Here is an 8,542-nt window from a genome sequence, read left to right on the forward strand (position 1 = left end):
ATTTCCTATATACAGGTTTAAGAGCACAATGATACTTCCCACCTTACCCTCCCTCCCTTGTACCTCCCTCTTTCTTATTTTTCTTTTAAGTTTTACAATCACATACTTTCAATTTACTTCATAATCACAAGCCTAACCCTCTACCAAATAAAGAATTCAACAAATAGTAAGTAGAGGGGCTGGCACTGTGGCTCAGTAGGTTAATCTTCCACCTACAGCACTGACATCCCATATGAGCACTGGTTCTGGTCCTGGCTGCTCCTCTTCCAATCCAGCTCTCTGCTATGGCCTGGGAAAGCAGTGGAAGATGGCCCAAGTGCTTAGGCCCCTGCATCCATGTGGGAGGGTTGACAATTGACAATTGCTTTCTTTTAGGACTTGGACTAAGGCTCACCATTCTCTCCTAGCCTGTAGGGTTTCTGATGAGGAATCAGCTGTCCATCTAATTGGAGATCCTTTGAAAATAACCTGGTATTTCTTTCATGCACATTTTAGGGTCTTTATGTTTTACTTTTGAAAATTTGACTAAAAAATATGGAGTGTTTCACAGATGTACACGTTGTGCTTGTACAGGGGCCTTGCTAATCTTCTCTTTATCATTCCAGTTTTACTATATGTGGCGCCAAAGTGAGCACCCTAACCCCTGTTAAACTAGAATCAAGACCTGCGTGGTTTTGAGCTAGGCTTAATTTGAAGAGTGCCCAGCAAGTTGTCCACTCCTCAAGCAGAGAGCTGGTCCAGGAGTTGGGAATGCAAAATAGTCTAACCACTGTGGGAAAATGGTAGCTCCTCCAAAGTTAGAGTTGCCATATGACCCAGAAATGCCACACCTAATATACACCCAAAACACTTGAAAATACTTACTCATACAAAAATGTGTGCATGGATTTTTCATAGCAGCATCAAGTGGAAGCAGCTCAAATATCCATCAACTGATAAATGGGTAAATAAAATGGATATGCCTTTAGTTATGAATTGGACAGCACTTGGCTCCTCCGAAATCAGACATTTAAGCCTCAAAGGGGGGTAGACTTGATCTAATCATGGTGGCTAAGAAGTGGGGCCAGTGGGAGGTCTTTAGGTCACTGGGGCTGTGCCCACAGAAGGTCGGTCTTGCAAGAGGATTGGTGATTTGAGCCTGGCTCACTCTCTGCTTCCTGGCTCACCAAGCGCTTGCTCCTCCAGGCCAGCTCTGCCACTGCCAGCCCGCAACAGATGCCAGACTAATGGGGTTGCCTGATACTGAGCTGTGACCCAGCAAACCATAAGGCAAGGGAAACCTTTTCCTTCCCAAGAAATTCCTCTCAGGTATTATAGCTACAGTAACAAAAATGTGATTAATACACCCATATGATGGGACAAAAAATGAATGATGATACAGGCTACTACATGGATGAACCTTGAAAACATTTTGCTAAGTATAAGAAGCCAGACACAAAAGGCTTATACTGTATGATTTAATTTCCATGAAGTGTCTCAAACAGGCAAATCTATTGGTGGTTTCCAGGAGCTGTGGGGAGGGGAGACTTGGCAATGATTGCTGATAGCTATTGGGTTTCTTTTGTGGGGTGATTACGATGTTCTAGAATTAGATAAGTGGTGATGGTGGTATAACTTTATGAGCATACTAAAAATCACTGAACTTTACATGTTAAGAGGGTACATTTTACGATATGTCAATTATATCAATTTCAAAGTAAAATATTTTTGATTATTTATTTATTTGAAAGAGAGAGAAAGAGAAAGAAAATGAGAAAGGAGAGAGAGAGAGAGAGAGAGAGAGAGAGAGAGAGATGAGAGAGAGAGATCAACCATTTGCTGGTTCACTCCCCAAATGACCACAACAACCAGGTATGAACTAGGCTGAAGTCAGGAGCCAGGAACTCCATACTGGTCTCCCACATGGATAGCAGGAACCCAAGTGCCTGGGACATCTTCTGCTGCCCTACCAAACACTCTGTCAGGAAGCTAGACTGGAAGCAGAGTAGCCAGTAGCTAAATCAGCCCTCTGAAGTGGGACGCTAGTGCTGCAAGCAGCAGCCTAACCCACTCGCCACACCAGTTCCTTAAAACTTACTTAGACTTAGTGAAACTTCTATTTTATTTTGTTGCTTTTTGTATCATATTTCTTAATTATTTCATACCCAATCTGATGGTGCAAAGTTGTTGAGTCCTTGAAGGTCTGAAAACATCTCACATGTCTGCAAATGCTCTCAGTCTTTTTGTTTTCTTTGAAAGACAGAGAGAGAGAGAGAGAGAGAGTGTGTGTGTGTGTGTGTGTGTGCCATCTGCTAGCTCACTTCCCAAATGCCTGCAATGCCTGTGGTTGGGCAGGGGCCAAAGCCAGGAACTAGGAACTCAATCCAGGTCTCCCATGTGGTTAGGAGGAACCTTGTGACTTGATCCATCACCTGCTGCCTCCCAGGTCTGCAGTAGCAGGAAGCTGGAGTCAGGAGATGGAGCCTAGGGTTGAACCCAGGTAATGCACCTGCTCTATGTCATAGTTCATTCGCCATGGAATTTTGATACAGGAGTATTCTCCTCTGAAGTTGAAAGATACTGCTCCTTCTTGCATTCAGTGTTCCTTTGTAGTAACATGGTTGGTCCCTCCTCTTCCTACTCCCTGTCCTTGGAAGAATTTGGGGTTTTCCATTTCCCTTCAAGTTTGAAATGTCAGTGTAACACAGCTTAGTGTATTAATTTTTCAAGACTCTGCTGAAATGCATGAGGTAGTTAACTTATGAAGAGAAAACAGTTCTGTAGCTCTGGAGGATCACAGTCCAAGATCAGGGGTTCCCACTGATTCAGCATCTGGCTTCTGCTGGCAAAGTCCCACGGTGGTACAGGATGTCCCATGGCAAGAGAGAATGCCTGTGTGTCCATGTCTGTGTGTTCTCTTACAACGCCACCAGCATTTAATCATGGGGTCTCCACCCCAACGATCCAATCCAATCCTATAACCTCCCAAAGGCCTCACTTCCAAACACCATCACTGAATTAAGTTTTCCCTTCTTAGTACCATTAACCTCGTGATACAAGGGGAAGGGGGGTATTCGGACCACAGAGCTTGCTGAAATGACTTGCTGGGTCTGTTTCTCCCTGATCCTGTGAAACCATCCATGGGGCTTTCAAGTAAGACTCACACCTGTCCTCACTCTGGGGACCTGTCTTCCCTGGCTGCTCTCAGTATCTGCCCTCCTCCATGCCCCCCGTTCTTGTCTTGTGAAGTTTTGTTACAACATCATTGGGGTCTATCTTCCATTTTCTTTGGTATCTCCTTATCCATTTTTTTCTATTCCAAGAGAATTGCTCAGCCTTCTATTTATTCTTTTTTAAAAAAATTTACTTGAAAGGCAGAGTTACACAGAGAGGAAAAGGGTGGGAACAGAAAGAGAGAGAGAGAGAGAGAGAGAGAGAATATCTTCCATCTGCTGTGTCACTCCACAAATGACCGCAGTGGCTGCAGCAGAGCCAGGCCAAAGCCACAGCCAGGAGCTTCTTCCCAAGTCTCCCACATGGGTACAGGGGTCCAAGCACTTGAGCCCTCTTCTTCGGCTTTCTCAGATGCGTTAGCAGGGAGCTAGATCGTAACTGTAGCAGTTGGGTTTCAAACTGGCACCCATATGGGATGCTGGCATCACAGGCAAAGGCTTAACAATGCCAGTCCCGTCTACTTATTCTCTTATCCACTTCAATGCTTCTGACCATTTATAGAGATTTTTATTTCAGTCATCAAATTTTTCATTTCCAAGATCTCTAAAATATTCCTTTTTATGGATATAATATCATTTTTATTTCTCTCTGAAGATTCTAATTATGTATGCGGCAAATGCTTGTTCTGTTTGCCCTATTAACTCTGCTTCTTTGGATGTAAGCTTTTCCATTTGTTGGGGTTGGTGCCTCTCTTCTATGGCATTTTCTTCTTTTCATTCTTCTATTCTTTTTTTCTTTTCTTTTCTTTTTTTTTAGCATTTAAGAGTTACAACGGTGTGCTCAACCCTGTATTCGGGTTTCCAGCCTGTCTGACAATGCTCTTTCCATTTCCTGAATCTAATCTTCCACATGCAAGAAGCACCCCATCCCTCCCGAATGTCACCAGGACTCCACCAAGTCTCTGCAGCCACACCAGGGACCTGCAGGTCCCTTGCCAGCTTTCTGGCCTGAGGGTGGACAGGCAGCTGCTCCTGTATTGCATCCCAAGTGACTGTCCCCAAGAGAGCCTCCTCACTTTCCTGACCTCCTGTCTCACACGCATCCCTGAGTAGCCTTGACTTAAAGCATTTTCTGTCACCAGCACAGAATACCGCAGACTGGTAAATTATATGCAACAGAAGAAGTTTCATTTGACTCAGTGTTCTGGGGGCAGGTGAGTCCGGGCCATCTTTCTGCATGGTAACATAAAGGATGTCATGACATGGGGAGATAGAAAGGACCTGAACTTATACTTTTTTTTTTTTTTTTTTTTTGACAGGCAGAGTGGACAGTGAGAGAGAGAGACAGAGAGAAAGGTCTTCCTTTGCCGTTGGTTCACCCTCCAATGGCCGCCACGGCCGGCGCACTGCGGCCGGCGCACTGCGCTGATCCGATGGCAAGAGCCAGGAGCTTCTCCTGGTCTCCCATGGGGTGCAGGGCCCAAGCACTTGGGCCATCCTCCACTGCACTCCCTGGCCACAGCAGAGAGCTGGCCTGGAAGAGGGGCAACCGGAACAGAATCCGGCGCCCCGACCGGGACTAGAACCCAGTGTGCCGGCACCGCAAGGCGGAGGATTAGCCTAGTGAGCCGCGGCGCCGGCCCCGAACTTATACTTTTATCAGTAACATACTCCTAAGCCGATTGTGTTAATCCATTAATTTTTCTTTTTAAAGATTTACTTGAAAGTCAACGTTAGAGAGAGAGAGAGAGAGAAAGAGAGGGAGGGAGAGAGATGCTTTCATCGACTGTTTCACTCCCCTAGATGGCTACAATGGCTGGGGTTGGGCCAGGCTGAGGCTAAGAACCAGGAGCTTCTTCTGGGTCTCTCACATGGGTAGCTGGGTTCCAAGCATTTGGGCCAATCTTCCACTGCTTTCTTAGGCCATTAGTGAGGGGCTGGATTGGAAGAGGAACAACCATAGCATAAACCAGCACCCATATGGGATGCCGGCTTCGCAGGTTGGGGCTAAACCTGCTCTGCCACAGCACCGGCCCCTAATCCATTTCTGAGGGCAGATCTCTCACCATGTAAACACATCAAAATGCCCCACCTCTCAGCACTGTTGCATGGGGCATTAAATTCACAATGTGTTAGCTTTGGGGGGACACGTTCAAACCATAGCAAGCTCCTTCCCATCTTTCTAGGTCTACACACACTGCGACCGGGGATTCTATTTCCATGACAATCCCAAGCTCTGCCATCTTTCAGAGATGCCTCAACTCTCCAAGATTTTTTTTAAAGATTTGTTTTCATGCTTACCTGCTTGTTTGAAAGGCAGAGTGACAGAGAGAGAGGGAGAGAAACTTCCATTCGCTAATTCATTCCCCAAATGGCTACAGCAGCCAGGACTGAGCCAGGCCAAAACCAGGAGCCAGAAACTCCATCCTGGTCTCCCACATGGATGGCAGGGGTGCAAGTAATTGGATCATCCTCTGCTGTATTACCAGGTACATTAGCAGGAAGCTGAAATGAAAGCAGAGTAGCTGGGATACTAGTGTTGCACTAACACTACTATCCAACACAGCAGGACAGCTTAATCTGCTATGCCAGAACACCAGCCCCTCCCACATCTTTTCAGGTGCCTCTTGTTTTTAGAATGGGTGTAGATTTCATTGTAATTATTGCTACTCTTTCTCCTTGACCTCCTTGATCTCCTCTGTCCTTTGACGTCATCAAGTCCTAATGCTCGCCCACGGCAGAAGACTCCGCAGAAGGCTCCTGCTGCCTGTCCTGCATGCTGGTGGCCTACATTCCTGCCCGTTCCTGTGACTGTCGGCTCACCAGCTCTGGTTACCCAGGCCTTTCTGGTTCCCTCACTGCTTTATCCTGGCTCTTCCAAGTGCACCTAGTGGGATTCCGGGAAGGTCTCTTCTCCCTGCCAGCTGATTTTGGCCTTTGTTGTCTCAGCCACACCATGAGGCTAGTGTGATGTGAACTTTTGGCACCCACCCCTAACTTGGCCTTCCAGATGTGCTCTGGAAGCCAAAATGTCATCTCTGTCACACACCACGTTGGCGTCATTTCCACTCGGATATTGAGAGACTCGGAAGTCAGGTCTGCTCTGACTATGGTACCCAGGTAATATGTGTCAGGAGGTCACCCACAACATCTGCATTTCTGCCCTGCACATGGCTCAGAGCCTTATCTCTTCAGGACCACCGTGAATCATTTGCCACTTGTGGGGGCTACCGTGCTAATTCTTTGAAGTCACTTCTCCTTGTGACTTTCCAGAGGCACTCTGAGTATGACATGGCTACCTGCCATGTCCATGAAGTCCCATGACACTGTCTTACCCCAATCAGCAGAAGGGGCAGTGGAGAGGGAGGGCCTGGGGCAGAGAGGAGGGCAGGGGCCCACAGTCAAATCTGATCATCAGTTGCCCCTAGCAACTTTTTTTCTGAAGCTGACCCTGATCGCAGAGGTGTTGACTTCCTGTGAATCCCACCAGTCAGGCCTCTCCGTGTAGATGCATAGGAACCAAGGGAGACTCTCCTCCAGTGAATGTAGCAGCCTCCTGGGAGAGTTCAACATGCTTATCTCGGGCTTGAGGTTGTAATTGTGATTTAGTGAAATGCCTCTTCCTAATGTCTTTTTCTTCTTTTCATGTAAATTAAGTTCCCAGTGCATGTGGGGATATGTGTGTCTCTAGTCCTAAGGGAGATTGGGGAATTCATTAGCTATTGTTTGGGAAGTGCTGGGCAGATAGAAGGCTCTCCAGCAATGTGAGGTATTATTATTAGGTGCCTTCAATTTGTAAATCATCTTGAATGGGTTGTTTTGTTTTATTCTGTTTTGCTGGGGTATAAAAATGATAGCTTCAAAGCCACCATTCAGCAAGGGCCAATACACATACCAATGAAAATTTGCAAGACATGAATACAAATTTTTATCAGCATTTTTTGTGTTTGTTCACACCAAGAAGCGTTTAGGAGGTACCAGGGAATCTGGCATCCAGAGAACTGTGCCACTAACTCACACTTGTAACTTTGAAAAAGTGCATTAACTTCCGTGGGCTGCGATCTCTGCCTCTAGGAGTTTGGGTGGTTGGGTGAGTTGTTCCCTCCAGACCCTCCCCACACTGGCATTCCCTATAATACACCTGTGCACTTACACCTGCTATTCATGGAGCCCTCATGACATACAGGCCACACGGCTGAGGGTGCCATACCTTGTTTATGGTGACTAGAATTGTGCAGCTTCTCCATGGTTGCAGAGCTGAGGGGCAGCTGGGGCCTTGTTCTCACATTTACCCTCCACCCTATGCATTGGCTTTCAAATGGTTCTAGACCACTAGGAAGACAGAAGTCCATGGGCAGTTCTGTGTTCTCCTCGTTCGCCTGGCTGCTCTCTAACCACATCACCTAACTTCTAACGGGCCAGGAAAGATGAGAACTGTTAGAATGTGCATCAATCCTATCTCCAGTTTCCCCCTTTATAGCCCTAGGCTCTTTCCCTACAACTCAAGGTGATGGAAGGAGATACCTGCTGATTGCCATGCACCCAGGATTCCTACAAGGAGTGGAAGAAGGAACATATGGAAGGAAGGAAGGAGGGAAGAGTAGCACCACTGAATAAAGTCTTCAGATCTGCCTGATTTCATTTTACTTGAAAGACAGAGACAAAGATACGCAGAGATCTTCCCTCTGCTGCTTCACTCCCCAAATGCCTGCATCAGCCAGGGCTGGACTAGGTGAAAGCCCGGAATTTAGAAGTCAATCCTGGTCTCCTCCAAAGGTAGCAGGACCCAAGTGCTTGAGCCGTTGCCTGGTGCCTCCCAGGGTGCATATTAGAAGAAAGCTGGACACTCTGGCCTCAGAATCAGCCCTTAAGGCATTCGGATATGTCTAAAACGCCCATGAGAGTATTTCAGGCATGGAAAGCCAAGACACTGTGGCAAAAAAAAAAAAAAAAAAAAAAAAAGAAAGATCTCTGTGAATGAGATCCCAGTGGAAAGAACGGACCATCAAAGAAGGAGGTACCTTTCTCAGAAGGGAGGAGAGAACTCCCACTTTGACTATGGCCTTGTGTCTAAATAAGATCAGAGTTGGCGAACTCGAGAGGCTTCCATAGCCTTGGCAGCTCATGACAAGAGCCTCGGGTGATTACTGACATCATAAATAAGAGTGTCAATTGTTAATCAACAATAGGAGTCACTGTGCACTTTCTCCCCATGTAGGATCTCTGTCCTTAATGTGTTGTACTATGTGAATTAACAGTATGACTAGTGCTCAAACAGTACTTTACACTTTGTGTTTCTGTGCGGGTGCAAACTGTTGAAATCTTCACTTAGTATGTACTAATTGATCTTCTGTATATAAAGATAATTGAAAATGAATCTTGATGAAGAA

The 8,542-nt window shown here is 46.2% G+C and overlaps 1 non-coding gene across 1 annotated transcript; it reads right to left on the reverse strand.

The window, feature by feature from the left end:
* Window positions 1-528: 528 nt before the first annotated feature.
* LOC127490414 (U6 spliceosomal RNA) lies at window positions 529-635 on the reverse strand. Its single transcript, XR_007918372.3, has one exon. It is a non-coding gene; the product is annotated as a U6 spliceosomal RNA (small nuclear RNA).
* Between the last annotated feature and the right edge of the window lie 7,907 nt (window positions 636-8,542).

This window comes from Oryctolagus cuniculus, chromosome 2 (genome assembly GCF_051225735.1).
Source record: "Oryctolagus cuniculus isolate XC-2025 breed Fujian yellow rabbit chromosome 2, ASM5122573v1, whole genome shotgun sequence".
Classification (NCBI taxonomy): domain Eukaryota; kingdom Metazoa; phylum Chordata; class Mammalia; order Lagomorpha; family Leporidae; genus Oryctolagus; species Oryctolagus cuniculus.